Here is a 20,122-nt window from a genome sequence, read left to right on the forward strand (position 1 = left end):
TCTTTTGCAGAAAGCCTTAAAGAAAACAAACTCATAATAATACATACAGTTTTTATATAAGATCTTTCAGCCTTTTTCATATGTTCCTGCCCACATGTGACGCTGTGGCACATAACTGGATACCTGTGGGATGAACTCAGATTGTGATATGTAACCAATAGTGGACAAAAATACCTGCTTTATGGGATACATAAAGATAACACTTTCCCAATTGGTTCGCAGGGAGTTTACCTTGTAGCTCACTTACACACAAATAGGAGAGCAAACACTTTCCCTCTGGAATACCAAGGTGTTCTATTCTGAGAACAGCAGAATCCAATGCAGGTGGCTATTGAATTAGCTATTAACAGTTGATTAGGAGGATATATTTCAGAATGTATTATTTCTCTCCAGAACAAAGAAAAGGCAATTTTAAACAGAACTCTCAGCTTCTAACATTTATGTCTGATTCCATCATACTATTTTGTGAAACAGAACTATAATTCAAACGTGTAAGTTAATGGAGTTTGACAGGAAGGTACACATCACATTTTGCAAAAGAGCCTTGATTACTTCCAGTGTTTCCTCTTGGTAGTAAAACCTTGACAGCTTCCATTTCTCAAAAGAACATCTTTATTATTTTCTCCTCAATTTAAAGTATTAACTTTAAAATAGCTGCAAGTAAACGCGATTTCTGAACTGAAAAGAAAAAAAAAAGCAGGTAAGAGGAATTTGTTACCCACTTTCTTCCAATCTTCTATCACTTAAGAAACTTAAAGTAACAAATGGGTGCAATTTAAAACTCTGAATACTTTAAAATGTTTTAGTTATCACTTAGAGACTGTATCACTCAGGGTCCAGGCAGAAAACAGGTTGCATACACTCAAATTGGGTGAATTGAGGAGGATTCAATAAAGGCACTATTTACAAAAGTGCAGGCTGTGGTGTAGAAAAACTATAAAGAACAGTTCACTACGGCAAGGCACTTTACTATATCTAGAACTAAAGAGGCAAAAAAAGGGATCCGGTTACTATAACCAGAATCTGTGATCTTTAGTTGAGGGAAGCAATCAGCTTAACACAACCTCACAGCCAGGGAGTAGGGAAGTACCTTGGCTTCTCTTTCATACCTTTTTATGACACTTTGGTGGTATTCAAAGAAGCCCATTGATACAGTCCATATCAGTCAACCTCCCTGAGTACAAAGTAACTTAGAAAAGGTAGAGTGGAGGGGTAAATGGAAGATATCTAGGAGAACACTCTTAGACAATCATTTAGATTATTTTTCTTTACTGACCTTTGGTCTTAAAGGACACACATTTGAGTCAGGATTTGCAATTTCTAAGGGCCATTCTAGAATCAAGTTACATTTTAGGAGGGAATGACATGATCCAGCTTGTACTCTTGAACCATGCATGGCTACCAGAGTTTTTCAACAATATAAGAGAGCTGGAAGCGGTGTCAGTTTGACAGTCCAAAGAATCCAAGGAAAATCAGAAAGCAGATCAACAGGTCATCTGATAGACTTCAGGCAGAATAACTGACCCGGACATCAACTGATTCCAGAACAAATAGAAGCAATAGCAATGTACTGTCTTGTCCATAAGCTTCACTGCTGGTTTACTCCATCATCGACACATTATTTCTTTTCTTGAGCATACCTGTATAGCAGCAATTCTGCAGAAATCAGCAGCACCCTTTCCATTCTAACAGCATGAAAAGGACTTTGAGTTGTATAACTGTCTCAATAATTATTCTTCAGTTTCACCACCAGTTATAAAATATAAGCATTTGTTTTCTGTAGACTCTTTGTATCTATGACACATTTAATAAATTCAACAAAAATTATTAAGTGATTACATGTGCCTGAAAATATTCTTCCTGCAGGGAATAAAACAGTGACGTAAAGTCCTACCTACAGGGTTGACCAAAGTCTGAATCCCTTTTGCACTCATAATAATACCAGGCAAACTCAGGGAAAATCTACACTGCAGGTAAAAACTATTATTAAAGAGTTGATTGAATAAATTCATATCATAATCATTGTTCAGAGTTTTATGTTCATTTCATATATGTGGAAAGTTACAGTCCTTGCTTTTAAAGAATTTATATTTTTGCAGAAAATACACACAAGGCTAGGCATCATGTTGCTCTCTACCCTTTCCTTTCTTTCTTTATTGCCACTGTGTGAATTTATAGAACAAAGGACAAAGTGCTCCATTCAAGTGAGATGGAACATCGTCAAGCGCAGCACAGCATTATGCATGTTTAAAGTATTGGTGAAGATATACAGAATAGGAATGCAGATTTGCATTTTATTTTTATTTCAGGGGAGCAGAGATGGGCTCTGCTACACACATATCTATTGAAGCAGTCACTGATACATGAATTCTTCCCTATTTGTTCCACTTTCATCCACTGCAGCACCTGGAATCACATTCTTGTTTGGTATTTTATTAGAAGGAAAGGCGGTAGGCTGGTTTGAAGGGTAAAGTTCAGGGTTTCTTTAAATCCTTTTTTTTTTTTTTAAAGTTTTTTTTTTTTTTTTTAAACAAACTGCAACCTATTTTATTTATTTATTTAATTTTGGCTGTGTTGGGTCTTCGTTTCTGTGCGAGGGCTTCCTCTAGTTGTGGCAAGCGGGGGCCACTCTTCATCGCGGTGCGCGGGCCTCTCACTGTTGCGGCCTCTCTTGTTGCGGAGCACAGGCTCCAGACGCGCAGGCTCAGCAGTTGTGGCTCACGGGCCCAGTTGCTCCGCGGCATGTGGGATCTTCCCGGACCAGGGCTCAAACCCGTGTCCCCTGCATCGGCAGGCAGATTCTCAACCACTGCGCCACCAGGGAAGCCCCCTTTTTTTTTTTTTCTTTTTTTTTTGACATTTCTCGTATTGCACCATGTCAAGTAAGCATGAACCACTGTGTACAGTATATTGAATTTTCTTCAGGTAGTTCAAAACAAATTAATTCTCTACCCACACATCATTTAAAGTACTAATTCCCTGTGCAGCCCAGCAAACTTCAAGCTGTACCTGTTCAGCATTTAAAGTTAAGGCAGCGCACCATAAACACCTGTTAAAGTTTATAGCCATCTGCTTCCTCAAGAAATCTAAATTCTAATAATATGAAATTAACAGATGGGAAAGAACTGTTACCTCAGCTCTGAAGAGGGGACCTGCAACCTTTGAATTAACATGGTGCCATTTTGCTGGTAATTGTTTGCAATGGCCACAGGGACACAGTTCAACAATGATGGCCCATTAGTAGCATACTTTGTTTTTGTTCAGGGATAGTTTGGATAGAGAGTATTTCTTAATGATTTCTAAAACTCCACATTTAGGTGAATCTTCCTTGTCTCAATGAAGGAGCAAAATAATTAAGATATAATGAAATGTGGTTCAGCATACGACAGTCCTGAGGGTAATGAAAAGATACCTTTGAGACTGGAAATGGCAATTTTTTAAATAAGAAGTTAAAGTTGGTTACAATCCACTTGCATAGAATTAAGCAGAAAAATAGGAAATTGAGAGAAAATTCATAGCAAACTGTATGGATATTCAGGAACTAGTCCTTTTCATGTTCACAAATAATTGAAAAGACTCTTGTTTCATGAAGGCTAATTCAGAAAAGAAAAAAAAAATATAGACATCAGGGTTTTGTTTTGTTTTCTTTTGCTTTGCAAAATTAGCATCTTTGTGTTGTTTTCTTTCTCTGATCGTAAAAGTAATGCCTGCTCAATATAAATAATTCAAACCCTACAGAGTGCTCAAAGTGGAAATGAAAGGTAGCCATGATTTCATGCTCCACAAACCTGAGCAACAGACATCCATAAATCTCTTTTAGTTTTCCAATTAATGACTCGAGAACCCACATGCTCGTTTCATAAGGAGTCTACTATCTACCTCGTGGGGCTGGCCCCAAGCTGTCCACATTTCATACGAGCTAAGTAGCCCCAGTCATGACCACAGTATGAAGAGATAACCCGAGTGTTAGCACCTGCCTTTTCCAACCCGCACTATCACTGTTGAAATCTGGCCCTTGCTTTGCTTCCAAAGGGGACAGTCTACACTGTAAAGGTGCTCAGCAGTGCACGTCTCTGCTCGGTCCACTGCAGCCTTTGTTCACAGACCCTACCGTGCCCCGGCCACTGAGGCTGTCCAAGTTGTCCCCCATACCAGATGTATCAGTCTTCTACTGCTGCCATGACACATGTGGACATGAGAGAAAGCCACCCACAGGAAAACAAGCAAAGGCTTGTTATTCAGAGCTCGCGGTGTAAGTTGTCCCCCATACCAGATGAAGCAGTCTTCTATTGCTGCCATGACACATGTGGACATGAGAGAAAGCCACCCACAGGAAAACAAGCGAAGCCTTGTTATTCAGAGCTCGCTGTGTAAGTTGTCCCCCATACCAGATGTATCAGTCTTCTATTGCTGCCATGACACATGTGGACGTGAGAGAAAGCCACCCACAGGAAAACAAGCGAAGGCCTGTTATTCAGAGCTCGCGGTGTGATAAGAGAGTCAGCCGCCACCACTTGAGTTTGGCAGAAACTTGAAGGTATGCGAGTGTAGCTGGCCCTCCCTATCCATGGGTTCCGCATCTGCAGACTCAATCCACCTCAAATCAAAGACATTTGGAGAGGAAAAAAAATTCCAGAAATTCCAAAAAGTTTGCTTCGAACTGGCAACTATGTACATAGCATTTACATTGTATTTACAATGATTTACATAGAGTTTATACTGTATTCGGTATTATAAGCAATCTAGAGATGACTTAAAGTATTTGGGACAATGTACATAGGTTATATGGAGATACTTACACCAGTTTATATAGGGAAATGATCATCTGTGGATTTTAGTATCCACAGGGTTCCTGGAACCAATATGAGGGACAACTGTATAGATGCTTATAGTGAAAAAAAAGAGAAAGCTTAATGTGTGCCCTGATTGCAGGTTGTTGGCATGGGGAAGCTGGAAGAAGGCTAATTAGAAGCAAGGTATTCTATGTGTCTGGTTATGCAAACCAAATACGGAAAGCATATTTGGCTTTTGCTGATTGGCCTGAGGTTGATAAATGGGGCAAAACTTAGAGAACCTGGCTGATCAAGTCCTGATGCTTTGAGGTCCATTGCTACCGAGGCTGTGGTTTGACCTCCTGGACTGGTTGCTGCAGAGGTTGTGGGTCAGATTTCTGTTTTTATATGTGATCTGGCTGTGGTCCATTTGTACATTCAGTGTCTCACAAAATTACCATAAACTCAGCAGATTCAAAAATACATGGCTGGGACTTCCCTGGTGCCGCAGTGGTTAAGAATCCGCCTGCCAATGCAGGGCACACGGGTCCGAGCCCTGGTCCGGGAAGATCCCACATGCCGCGGAGCAACTAAGCCCGTGCGCCACAACTACTGAGCCTGCGCTCTAGAGCCCGCGAGCCACAACTACTGAGGCCACACACCACAACTACTGAAACCCACGCACCTAGAGTCCATGCTCCACCACAAGAGAAGCCACCGCAATGAGAAGCCTGTGCACCACAATGAAGAGTAGCCCCCGCTCGTCGCTACTAGAGAAAGCCCGTGCACAGCAACAAGACCCAACGTGGCCCAAAAAAAAAAAAGAAAACAAACGCATGCTTGTTATGTCACAGTTCTATAGGTCAGAAGTCTTATAAAGGTCTCAGGGGGCTAAGATCAAGCTGTCAGCAGAAGATGTTCCATTTGGAGGCTCTACTGACAAATCCACTTGCTGCTCACTGAGATTGCTGGCTGAATTTAATTTCTCATGGCTACAAGATCATATCTCAGTTGTCTTGCTGGCTGTAAACTAAGGGCATTTCAACGCTTCTAGAGGCCACTGGATTCCTTGGCTTTGGGCCCCCTTCTTTTAACTTCAAAGCCAGCAATGGTGGCTTTCTGTTATTTAAGCTGCTATGTACCAATAGGAAACTAACACAGATGTGAAGGATGATTAGGGGTTTATTAGACAATTGGGTATATGAATGTAAATACTTGGTGAAAGGGTGGGAGGGCCTTCAAAGCAGAGGGAATAGTGTGTGTAAAACCACTGAGGCATACAAGAGCAGAATGAGATTCAGGAATTAAGAGTTGCTTGAGATTGTTGGAACTTAAAGTATGAGTGGCACACAGCAAAACTACAATGGTCAACATAGGTAAAATCAAGATACTTGTACTGTCCTGCTAAGGATTTACGACTTTTTTTTTTTTTTTTTAACCTACCCCTGCAAAGGTAACTGACATACCAATTGTTCATATATGAGCAACAAGAGGATTTCAAAACATCCTTGCTTTAAAATTCCTTATAAGTGAATCATTTAGAGAAATATTCTGTTTCTGCCAGTCACGAGAGGTATGTGCTGGGCAAATTTACTTAATTTCATGGACTCTCCATTTCCTCACCTGTGAGACAACTTGCACACATGTTGTGAGCATTAAATGGAAAAAGATATTTTCACGGCTTAGAAAAACTCAGAATACTAGCAATAATGATAGTTTATTTTATACCTAAAATATATACAATTCTAGATCTAAATCTACAAAGAGATTAATTAGGTCAGTGGATCTTTACTCCTGAAAAGATGAAGGCCATGTTGTCACTCAGCTGGGCATGTCAGTATAACTAACAACTTAGCTGGCTGAGGTCACATTTCAATTTGCAACAGAAGCATCCAAGACGTGTTTAAAGTACTGGTATCATTCAGCTGCAAGCCATCACTTATACTAAATTAGGTTAATACCTGGAGACCATTCTATGTCACAATAGATTATTTGTTCACTTAATATCTAGTTAGTATTTACAGTGAAGTAAATTGTTTCCTCCAATTGGCAATTAATATCACATATCAATTTATTCAGAATGGTGGTTTCTGGTTGGATGACCCTTAGAAAATAAGGAGGACAAGGCTAAATGGCAATGGCTTCTATGTCTAATATATAATTATATTATCTCTAGTTTTCAAAACCTGCTTGAATTTTGTCAGTTTTTCCTTACAGCGCTTGCTATTTTTCATGCAAAAAGACAGGAATAAGATATTAAATGAATTACAGTTTACCTTTGAGAAATCTCACAGTGGAAACATAAATTTTAGGAGAAAATTATTATTTGGAGTATGCCGTCTCATTTTTCATTTCTTAGACTAGCCCTGTGTGATTTGAATACCCAGTACACACTGAAAAATTAATAACTAAAAGCAGCCCAAATAAAAATGTTCTGTGGCAATTCTTGAGATTATAGATATATAATTCATATAGTTATATATATGTATTGTTTTATGTATATATAAACATACACACACACACACACACACATCCCCCAGAAGACATAGCTAACTATATGTTGGGGATAATAACAGTATCTACTCTCATATTGTCGTAACGGGTGTGAAATTCTTAGCATAGTGCCTGGTAAAAACAAAACATCCAATTGCAGTTAGACAATCTTATCATCGTCAGTCAGCATCATCATGGTCATTGCAGTTTTAATCATCATTAAGCATTTCTTCTGTTTGAAACTTTTTAGTTGTTTGGCTATAGACACCTCTGGGAGAGAAGAATCAGGTCACCCAGAGTAGCAACGAAGAGAAATATCCTCAGGGGACTCCTGGCTACTCCAGGTCCCCACTAGAAGTTTGGAGTCTCTAAGCGTGCTTTGGTGATGTCATAAAAGTCAATATATGCCTAGGATGTGAATGGCACTTCCTAAAAGCTCATACCCTTGTGTAATGCACAATTTGAACCCCTCTATCCATATGCAGTGGTCTTTTGCACCCATGCACTATGTTTCAAGTATCACAAACCTCTTGAAGTCCTTTGGGTACATGGCACTCTTTTATGTCTTCATGTTTTATGTGTGTATTATCCTTTATCCGCCCACTGAACTCTGTCAGACGTGCCTTTCAACACTCAGCTTAAGCATCTTCTCTTCTCTAAAGGCTTTGCTGGTCTAACTGAGCATAATTAATCATGTTTTCCTTTAACCACCACAATATAAGGTACACATATTTAAAAGTTCATTCCTGTGAAATTGCCAATATCCCACATCTTTTTACCTAAGGATTGGCAATCTTATATGTTTGATCCTAATAGAATTGCACCAATAAATTGTTTTGTAAACATTTGTTAAAATGTCAGGTAATCTGTGAGTTTCTCATTGATAGGGATCATGGCTTATTCAAATATACTGCTATATTTAATAGGAGTTAAGATGTATGCTCGTAATCTGCTCTGATAATTTTTAGCTGTAACCTAAACTTCCTATTTATCAATTTTCTTATCTGAAAAAGAAACAAATAACAGAATAAGTAAGATTTTTTGCAAGCATTAAGAGGGATACATGTACTAAAGTTAAATTTCATTTTCAAACTTCACATTATAGGTTAACTCTTTTCAACTAATCCAATTACTGTTCTTCTTTGGAATTAAGATAAGTTACCTGTATAATACATGAAACTGTAAACATGGGGCCTGCTTCAGGAAGAAAAACAAACACACCAATAGTAGATTGAACTCAAATGTGGATAAACTAATCTTGTTTATTTCAGCCAGCCTGATAACTGAACATCAGACTTTAGAAAATCATAGCAAAATCAGGTATTGGATCCACAGTCCCTAAGGTATTGATTGTTTTGTTTCGATTCATAGAGTTTCCTACAGAAAACTTAAAAATAGATGTTCTCAGTGACTATGCAGATACAAGAAAACTTTTGAGTGATTTATACTCTAATCTTAAATGTGTGCAGGAGTGCTCATAAATACATAGAGTCAGAAAAACCATCTCAAAAGCTAAAATGTACACTAAACAGTAATGAAATTAGGGAAGTGTTCTTTAAGCAAAACAGGAATAATCACAAAAAAGAAAAATGTTAGTTTTTCACTAAAATAGAAAACACCACTATACTAAAATTAATATTAAATACATGCAGAATTAAACTTGCATCATCAGATTCAATCTTTCAATTAGTATTTCAATGATGATTGCCTTAGGAAGTAGTGCTGCATGGCAGAATAAGAATGGACATTGTGGTCACAGTGATCTGAGTTCAAGTTCTCATTCTACTTATTGGCTATATGAACTTGGACCATTTAGTTGACTTGCCTGGAATTCAGTTCTCTCATTTGAAAAGTGTAAATAATAGAACATTCTTTACAGGACTGTGATAAAAATTAGCAAAGATCTTAATCCTATAAATAGAACATGTAGTTCTTCAACAAAATAGTATTGATGATACCAAAAGAGGAAAAATAAAAATTATACAATCAATTAATAATCTGAATAAAAACAGAAGTGGCCAAAGCCAGATGAGGACTCACACAATATTTTGGGGAAGGGATTTAAGATGTCACATGAAAGCTTAAAATATGTCTCCCAGACAAATTGCTGATCTTTATATTCATTAATAATAATTTATGAATAATTTTATCTGTGAGATTATACCATAAACTCAGTGCATAGTTCCATCAATTAATGGATTTTAAGAATAAAACATAAATGATCAGATCAGAAAAACAAACAAACAAACAAGACAACTTTTTGCAACCTAAAGAATCAATTGGAAGAATTAATGAGTCAACCATTAGGGAAACAAAAAATAATTGTGGCCTAGAATAGGGTGAAGGCTGGGGACATTAAAACAACAGGATTTGGTGACCAAGGAATTTATGCCATACCCGTTTCTGACTTAAACAACTGAACAGATGGTGGTGGCACCATTCATTGAATGAATGACAACAAGGGAAGAAAATTACTTGCAAGTAAGTGGACAAGCTCAGACACAGAACAGCTGTTTGAAGAATATTCAAGTAAACAGATCCAGCTCCAAGCTGGATGCGTGCACTGAAAGAGCAGAAATATATCTGAAGGTGAATGTAAAATATAAAGTCATCCATTGGAGCCATGGGAGAAGGTGAGAACAATCCTATGTAAAGGTATCTAGAACAGAATTCTTACAGACACCATTTTTTTTTTTTTTTTTTTTTACAGACACCAATATTTAACTGATGGGTTAAGAAAGAACCTTCAAGGAAGGTTTCAGTGCAGTGGCCAAAAATCAGGAGTAGGTGGTGCTATATAGAAGCTGATGAATGAGAGTGTTTCAATGTAAGAATAGTCCACAGTGTGAAATGCTACTGAGAAGTCAAATAAGACAACAAGTGGACTCATTCATTGTATTTACAAACAAGCAAATTATTAGTGATGTGAGAGAAAGTGGTTCAGTGGGAGATGAAGGCAGACAATACAAGTTGACCTATGAATGACAGATGAGAAATAAAGACAGCAAGTGTAAGCTGCTACTATAAACGCTTGACCATCAAGTGGAGGAAAGAAAGGCGGATCTGGAGAGAGACGGGGTGAAGGGTTTTATTATGGTTCTTTTGATAAAATGGAAAAACTTGAACAGGATTAAATAGTGACAGGATGGCACCAATAGAGATTGAAGAAACACACAATTAAGAGAGAATTTATCTTGTGGGAAGGAATGAGATCCAGATGTGTAGAAATTAGTTTTAGACAAGAACAACAACTTCTAGCTAACAAGAGGGGGAAAAAAAGCTTTTATGTGTGTGGAGGTGGGGAGAGGGGTATGGGGGAGGGTTACAGGACGTTCAAAGGATTTGTGAGGATTTTATTTTCTCTGTGATGTAGAAACTAAGGTCACTCACTCATAGCGAGGAGGGTGCTAGGAAAGGAGATTTTAAAAGAGAAGGTTTGAAATAGTTACCTTAGAAAATAGGAGAGAATGAAGTAGGGAAAGGACAGGATTTCTATGCGATACTGAGGATCAGATTGGTGTTGGAAACCAAGAATTTTCTAGCGCTCAATCAACATTCCAGTATTAGTCCTGAAGAAGGCGAACAAGTTCAGAGTCGGAGTTTTGCCCCATGCATATACTGGGTAGGCAAGGCCAGGAAAGAATTGAAGATATTGACATGAAAAAGGTGGAGTAGGATTTCCCTGGCGGTCCAGTGGTTAAGACTCTGGGGGCATGGGTTCGATCCCTGGTTGGGAAACTAAGATCCCACATGCTGCGTGGCGAGGCCAAAATAAAAGAAAAGAAAAAGGTGGAGTAATGTCCATCACATGTAAGTCATTAGAAAGGAAATGAAAGGTTTGACAGATATAATAACACTTTCCTGAACATCTAGAAGGGTGTGAGAAACATTTCCGAAAGAAACAATTGGAACAAACGGAATGCCACATACGCTTAGTTCAAAAAAATATTTTTTCAGAAATAGCAGAATTAAATTCTAATTTCAGCTGGCTCCTAATCCTGTTGAAAGATGTAAAAGGAAAAAAAAATCACATTTAGATTATAGATATATTCTCCAGTAAAAAGAAAAATTAGGCAATGGACTTTTTAATACAAAATTGAACTAAAGAAAGTGGATGAATGAATTAAAATGAGGAATGATGATGAGAGTTGTTAAATATTACATGGTTAAATAAGGAGAGCTAAGAAATATTCTTCCTGAAAAGCTTTAATAAAAGAATGTCCAAGTTATTCGAATGATTTAAGTATGACCTTGCTGGAAAGCAGAGAGATAGGCAAGATAACCTCTCAATGTCTTTCTCAATCCAGACATGCTTTACAGAGCTATTTACCCTCTGCAGGTCAGTTGTCATTGTGAGTAAACCTGGAACTCCTATTGATCACAAAGGGAGTTTCCATATGGACAATAATGAGGCTATGCTGAAATGACCTTTTTAGGTACCATGTGCATATTAAGATTTTGGTGAATAATACCTAAGCTTGGAGTTATTTCTTAATTACCCAAGTCATTTTACTTAATAGTATGTAACAAGATCTGTATTTGTACATGCAGATTCTCCTTGGTCTAAGTTCTAAACCTGCCCATTAGTACCACTTAACAGTTGTTAAATAGAATATTCAGTTGTTGCTCTCTTGATACAAGTATAATCCCAATGTTAATTGCTCTCACTGTGCTACTGTAAGACCATGCAAAGAAAATTTCTTAAAAGCAGAATATGGAATGTTTTACGTTAAGTGTGTAAAATCTTTGTAGGCCTACTGAAAAGTCTAAGAATAAAAAGTGATCAAAACTGGAATATGTGAAAAGAACCAGTGAGTTAACTATCTAGTGACTGAGCAAATGTAGTTTCTCTCCTCAATTATTTGGAAGACATGCAATTTAGGGAGGGAAACAATGTTAGGGACAGCAGTGGGAAGGATGCACAAAGTTAGAGATTTTACTGCCTATAACATTACTTGTTCTCCTTATAATGGTAACATTCATTTTATAATGTTATAGCAGCCTATATCTTAAACTTTTAAATTAACCTGGTTTACAAGGTATAAATATAGGCTAAATAGGACAGGCACATTAACACAGTGGCAAATGAGTTCACATGAACCATTTTCAAGTTATATGTCTAAGCTTTTACTTCCTACATATTGATTTAGATAATTTAAAGCATTAGATAATTGCACATACCAATGCCCAAACCAACAATAATGGCGGAATAATATAATTCAAAATGCTGATAAAATCTGACTCAGCCTCAGTGTCAGCTATTAAGGCCACCTTAAACAATGCACACTTCATTTTTATTGCTACCAACTGTGGAAGGCATTAGGTTTTATTAGTTTCCAAATGGACACATCGATATTTATTTAAAAGAGATTCACTATTGCCCAGCATCTCTTTCAAAGAGATACCAGAAACAAGGAAATTGGAGATTTTATTGCTTAGAATATCATTTGTCAATCATTTGGTTTTACTGATAATAAATTTTAGGTTCATTATTTTAAAAAGATCAACGAAATAGGAAATTGTCAGGAGAATAGATAGGGAAGTGTGGAATAAACTACAAAGCCAATCATCAGCCTGTTTGAAAGTCAGTAGAAACACGACTTACTATTACTGCTCTTAGAGTAAACAGTATTTTTCAACAGTAAATAAAACTTGAAAAATACAGCTTAATATACAACTAGAATTTTCTTTAGGGCAATTGTTTTGTATATCTACTTTTGCAGTAATGCAGAGGTTAAGGCCTGAGGCTCTGCAGTGAGGCATTTATAATTTCTGCAACGTCTTTGTGTGGTTTTAGACAAGCAATCTCTCTAATCCTCAATTTCCCCATTTGTATAAAAATACAAAATACATCTATCTGTATTATTTCAAAGGACAAATGACAATTAGTGACAACAATGAATGTGGAAGACACGTGGAAGACAAATGTATTTAAAAACCATAGGACAGGGCCTGGCATAAAATAGGCACTCAATTAATAACAGGTCTTCTGTTAATAGAAAATGACTTAATGAAAATAACTTTTTCACCACTCTCCAGGAATAAAATATATAACAGGTTTAAAGTTGGGAATAAAACTGAAAAACAAGAGCTTTGTTAGAAAATATAAACTATGTATGACACTACAAGAGGATTTCACTTAAAATATCCTTTTTACACTGATTTGTATGTATAAAGGAAATTGTGGATCTGAAAATGTTTATAATCTAGTAAAGGAGATAAGATGTGTTCCAAAGGCAAACAAAACAAAATAAAGCCATTCAATATGACACTCTCTATGACACTTTGTCTGTTTTCATCATCTTGATTTATTCTTTTTTTTTAATAAATTTATTTTTTATTTTATTTTATTTATTTTTGGCTGCATCGGGTCTTCCTTGCTGTGCACAGGCTTTCTCTAGTTGCAGCGAGTGGGGGCTACCCTTCGTTGTGGTGTGCGGGCCTCTCATTGCGGTGGCTTCTCTTGTTGCGGAGCACGGGCTCTAGGCACATGGGCTTCAGTAGTTGTGGCTCACGGGCTCTAGAGCACAGGCTCAGTAGTCGTGGCGCACGGGCTTAGTTGCTCCACGGCATGTGGGATCTTCCCGGACCAGGGCTCGAACCCGTGTCCCCTGCGTTGGCAGGCGGATTCTTAACCACTGCACCACCAGGGAGGCCCCTGATTTACTTATTCCTGAGTAAGAAGCATGGCGAAGCCATCTACTCTTTATCCTTATTACTGAATTTGGTCTCTCCTACATTTTTCCAGACCTTGCTTCATAACAGCTTCTTCTGTCATTCCACTGAATACTTTCTCCTCAAATCTAGGATCCTGAGTGGTTCCTGCTGTTATTAATAAATAACAAGTCTACTTTCATATTTGAATATTCTCTTGCCATTTTATTTAGATAAAGATCCAAGAAAATTTAAGCCTCTGCTCTGTTACTCTTCCTTTTCTCATTGCCAGCTTTCTTGAAAGGGCATGCTACACCTGGGTCCTATAATTCTTCATTGCCGACTCAGTGTTTAGATCTTATATTATGGTTTCTGCCATACCCACTTTCCTGAAACTGCTTGCTCAAAGGTCACCAACTGCTTCCACAAGATTACAAAATCCAATGGGCTGTTTTGCTTCCAATTCTATTTCAGCATTTGACATTCTTAATCATGATTCTCTACTATGAGCTGCTGTTTCCTTGACTTCCCCAGCTCTATATCTTCATTTATGTTCATAGCAAATAATGCATTGATTGCTGCTTGTATTATCAGGCAGAAAGTTGGGGATATAAGAATGAACGTGTAAGATACAGTCCTTGACTGCAGAAAAAGGAAATGGCAAACACCAAAACAGACCAATGCATGTGAAGATTTCTGATGAAATAAGGGTTTGAAGGAAAGAAATACTCTATAATAAAAGATAATCCAAAATAAAACGGGATTGGTTAGTGTGAAGATTTGAGGCCCTGGATTGGTTTCCTAGAGCTGCTGTAACAAAGTACCACAGACTGGGTGATTTAACAGAAATGTATTTTCTCACGGTCCTGGAGGCTAGAAGTCTGAAATCAATATGTCCACAGGGCCATGTACACTCTGAAGGATGTATGGAAGAATCTTATCTTACCTCTTCTAGCTTCTCGTGCTTCCTGGCAATTCTTGCAATTTTTGCCTGCAGATGTATCACTTTAATTGCTGCCTCCATTGTCACATGACTGTCTTCTCCTGTATATCTCTACATTGTCTTCCATCTTTCCTCTGTGAATGTTGGTCTCCGTGTCCAAATTTCCTTTTCATGTTGGACTAGGGCCCAACCTAGAGACCTCATTTTAACTTGACTATATCTGTAAAACACCTATTTCCAAATGAGGTCACACTCACAGCGACAGCAGTTAGGATTTTAACATATCTTTCTGGGGATACAATTCAACTCATAACAGACCCTCTAAGGATATGACAATTATAAAGCAAAATAGGAGCAGCCATGTAGATAGCAAGAGGGATGGAAATATTCATTACAGACAGAGGAAGCAGTCTACAGAAACCCTTTAGAAAACCAGTTTGTAACCTAAGTCCCCGGATTATTGTCAGAGATAATAAGAGTAGCATTAGACAGGATTAGAAATTATGCAGGATCCAGATGTGAAACAATTTAGGTTTTTGGAATTCATTTTTTATTATTATATGGAGACAGATATGAGAGCAAAAGATATTTTTATTATTTTGGATGGGATATACTAGAGAATATTTCTTTGTTAATGAGAGTGATTTGGAAGACAAGAGGGGCAATCGATACTGAAGAGAGAGGGGTGAGAGGAAGGGTGAGTCACTGAGAAGGTAAGAAGGGATGGGATTCACTGAATAGTGCTTCTGAAAGGAAAAGGGCTACGCTTTTCATTGTAAAGGACAGAACAAATACCAGGTGAGGGCAACGATGGGCACATTTTATGTTTGGTGGTGGAATGTAAAGGCAGCTGACAGTTTTTTGGTTTTATTTTTACTCTTTAGTGATATCTTTTTTTTTTTCTCAGTGAACCATGCTCAGATTTCAGATTATTAAATACAACTACTTAATTATTTTTTATTAAGACTTTATTTTTCTGGAGTGTTTTTAGGTTCACAGAAAAATTCAGAGGATGGTACAGACATCTCACACATACCCTCTCCCCCCACACATACGTAGCCTCCCCCATTATCAACATCCCTCGCCAGTGGTATATTTGTTACGACTGATGAACCTACAGTGACGCAACATAATCACCCAAAGTCTAAAGTTTACATTTTGGTTCACTCTTGGTGTACTTTCTATGGGTTTAGAGAAAAGCGTAATGACATGTATCTATCATTATGGTATTGTGAAGAGTATTTTCACTGCCCCAAAGATCCTTTGAGAGCTTTCATTCTTAACAATCAAGTGAGAGAAATGATCATCAGTTGACAGCAAGTACAGTAAGTAGTTAATGTAAGAGAGAGCATGAAATAATAGTTTTGGGGAGTGAGAAATTGTTCTATAATACTGCTTAATTCTTGGCATCTCTTTTGTTCATCTCCCTTTCCCCTTCTGTTTCTTAAATGTGATATGCTTCATGGTATTATCAAACATCTGTGTTTCTCTTACTTGGGAAATAACATTTATCCCCCTGGAAAGTAAAATATTTTCCTACCATCACTTTTATAAAAAAAATAATAACTCATCCCCATAGTTTATTAATTGCCCGCTTAATATCTCCATTTGATGTTCTGATTGTATCTTATTGTCACAATGCTCAAGAGTGAACTTTTTCATAAAATCACTTTCTCCTCCACACGTCACAATTTCTGTTAGTGGCACCCTCATTCTTTCAGTCTTGCCGAAAGTGTTTTTGATGTTTAGTTCTCCCTCTTTTTCCACATGCAGGCAGAAGTCATGCCAGGTACATCCTGTACTCGTGACAGTTTTCTCCTCTATTCCTGTATCAACCATTAGTGACGCTCTACTGTTCATTTTCTTTCTAGTGAATAATTGCAAAATGCTCCCAAATAATACCTTGCCTCCTTTCTCTCATCCCAGCAAATCGTAAATACTGCTAACAAGTAACCAACACATATGTGGAAATATATTTAATTTCACATGTAATCCAACAAATGCAAATTAAAGCAAAGATAGTAGATCATTCTGTTTAAAAAAAGAAGCAAATGATTTTAACCAAGCCATTGTTCAGAGTATACCTGTGATATATAAATATGTTTACATAAAACCTGTGTGGTTTTATGTTTATAGTTCTGTTTACTTAAAAAGGCTTGGGTGGTGGATAGAAACATGGAAGAGTCGTGGCAGTTTAATTGAAAATATGGCTGCAATTCTTTACCATTTTCTGATTCCGTACCCTTTGAAATACAACTTCGAATCTCTTCACATCAAAAGGTGGAGTTAATTTCCCATCTCTTTAACCTGGGTTGGTCTTGTAAGTTGCTTTGTGTTAATATGCCACTCCTGACCTCAAGAGGCATTGTATACTCTGTCCTCTCTTTTTGAATCCTGTGATTTGCATGTTAACAAGCCCAGGCTAACCTGCTGTAGCAGGAGAGACCATGTGTGAGTGACCTGCTGCCCCCGAGCCATCAGCCAGCCAATACCCAGAAGCACAGTTGGCCAACTAACTCACAGCTGGACACGGAAGCATGTAAAAGCCCAACGGAGAGCCAGAGGAAGAGCTCAGCTGAGGCCAGTCTAAATTAACAACCCACACACTAGTGAGCCAAATAAATGGTTTTTATTTTAAGCCACAAAGTTTTGGGAATTAATTGTTATTTTAAGCCACAAAGTTTAGGGGATAGTTTGTTTTATAACAATAGTGAACAGAAACAGGGATATACCCAAAGTAATAACACTGAATATATCTGAGCAGTAGAAATACAGGTCTGTGACTTTCAATGTTATTTTCTGCTTTACTGTGTTTTCTAAATTATTTCAGAAAAAAACTTGTAATTTTGTAATAAAAAGAAAATAATCACATTTATTTGCTACTAAAATCAAATTAATTAATCTTCATCATAATAAATACACAGTCTGGAGTCAGGCAGACCTGATTTTTTTTTTTTTTTAATTATAAGCTGTGTAAGATTTTTCTATGAACTTTAGTTTTCTAATTTGACTTATAAGCATACTTATAAACATCCACTTCATTGGGCTGCTGTAAATATTGATTGCATAAATCAGCCAATGAATATCTAGAGTAGAGTGTATCTGTAAATTTTCTGCTTTCCCTCACTAGAATTTAAGTTTTATAAGGGATTCAACTCCATTTCCCCATCACCTTGGGCACTGCCTGCATGTGATGGGCCATCAATTAATCTTTGTTGAACGAACGAATGAACAAATGAATGAATGAATGAATGAGGGAGAAATGACAATGAAGGTCAATTTTTAGTTGACCCAATGTTACTATCCTGCCCCTTTAATTGTTCTCCACTATGGTAGAACTCACCTAACATATGTCATGACTAAAAGAGAATAAGGCAATGTGAGACATTAAGGATAATCACAAGTTCTTTGCCATTTCTCCTACTGAGAGGGGAGTCCAATTCTTCTTTCCTAAATTTGGGCTGGCCTTGGTGACTTGCTTGACCAATAGAACAGATCAGAAGTGATATTTTAGGATTTCGAGGCTAAGTCATGAGAAGCCTTTCAACTTCTGCTGGACCACTTACAACACTGGAGAAACTCTGAGCTGCCATGTAAGAAGTCTGAATGCCCTGAAACTGCTGTCCTGGAGATACCACTTGTGAGCGCTCTGATGGACAGTCCCTGCTGAGCTCAGGCTTCAGGTATCATTGCAAAAGCACAATGTATGTAAATGACACCTCTTGGACCCTCTTGAACAGTCCATTTGCCTGCTGAATATCATCAAACAAAGCCATTGACATCGTTTAGAACAAAAAACTCACCCAACTGAGCTCCACCCAAATCCCTGACCCAGATTATAAGATAATAAAATGGCTACTATGTTTATGTTTAGCCATGGAGTTTCCAAGTAATTGTTTATACAGCAACAGATTCCAGGAACAGGTGAAAAATATTTCCAAGAATAATAACTGGTTCAATTCTTATGTGGTAATTGAACATTTAAAACCACATTTTGTTCAAACCACTAAAAAACTGAAATCATTTTGGGATGTATGCCCTATTTCCAAAAAGGACTGTACACAATCCAAGAAAGGACATTAATTTTGAATCTCTAATTTATGGTCCCTCACTTTAGGTACACTACAGTCATTCAAACGGCATGGGTTGGTCACAGAGTGATAAGCAATGCTGACAAGTGAGAAGTCTTACAGAGCACAGTGTAGTCCATAGGGAACCGTGAGCTTGCAGGGCTTTTAGAAGGCTTACTGGAAGGACACAGGGGTTAATCAATGTTTTAGCAGGGCCTAGAAGTTTATCACCAAGTAGGACAACTAAACCTAATTCGGAACTGAGCCTATTCCCATGTTGTTTCTGTCTATCACACTCCAGATCCAGAAAACTGCAGTTGAACATAATCACCGAATGAAGCCAATTGTTGCCTTTCTGCTATCTGAGAAAGAAATACAGAGGAAAAACACGTTTCAAGTTTCTGGATCATGAATTAAAGAATATATGCATTCAGAAAGGTTACTGCAAAGCATAAGAGACAGATTTGTAATTGGCTAAACAAACAAATAATTGCACAAACAAATTGACTAGCAAAGGCCAATATAAACTGGCTATGAGCTGCAGAGAGTTTACAGAAAATGCTATTGCTCCTTTTTCCCTTGAAAATATATTAATTCAAGGTTTAGGCAGCTATCACTCAATTATCTAACCACCTAACGCTCCTGACCCTTCTTCATTTCAAACTAAGTATGCCATACATGCCCTAGTTCTCATATACCGAACTCAAAAACTCACTCCTAATCTTTCCTTCTTATTAATGCTTCCTATTAGAAATAAAAGAGACAAATACATAAAATTGAATCAACTATCTGTGACACAAATACACAGGGAAAAAAATGGTCTGGGAACAAAGCTACATAATAAAAATGTGGCACACAGAGACTTTTCTATGGAGTTGAACAGACTACCCCTACAAATGATATCATCTTTTTTCTATATTCTCTTCTTTTAGGACATAAAAGGTCACATATCTTATGATTGGTGCAGGATATTTTAAATCTCTGTGTCAAAATGGCACTGAGGTTAAAAGCTAGCTAGTGAATGAGGAAATGGCTATTAAAAAGAGAATGAAAGTTTTCAACATTTTTAAAATAATGCAGTGGAATCTAAGTAATTATTTGAAAGAAAAGTAGTCAAAATACTCTATTTGAAACATGAGAAATATCCCAGATGTAACTAACACACGGTATGGAAAACATCTTCAGAAATG

The sequence above is a fragment of the Eschrichtius robustus genome, chromosome 6 (assembly GCF_028021215.1).
Source record: "Eschrichtius robustus isolate mEscRob2 chromosome 6, mEscRob2.pri, whole genome shotgun sequence".
Taxonomy (NCBI): Eukaryota; Metazoa; Chordata; class Mammalia; order Artiodactyla; family Eschrichtiidae; genus Eschrichtius; species Eschrichtius robustus.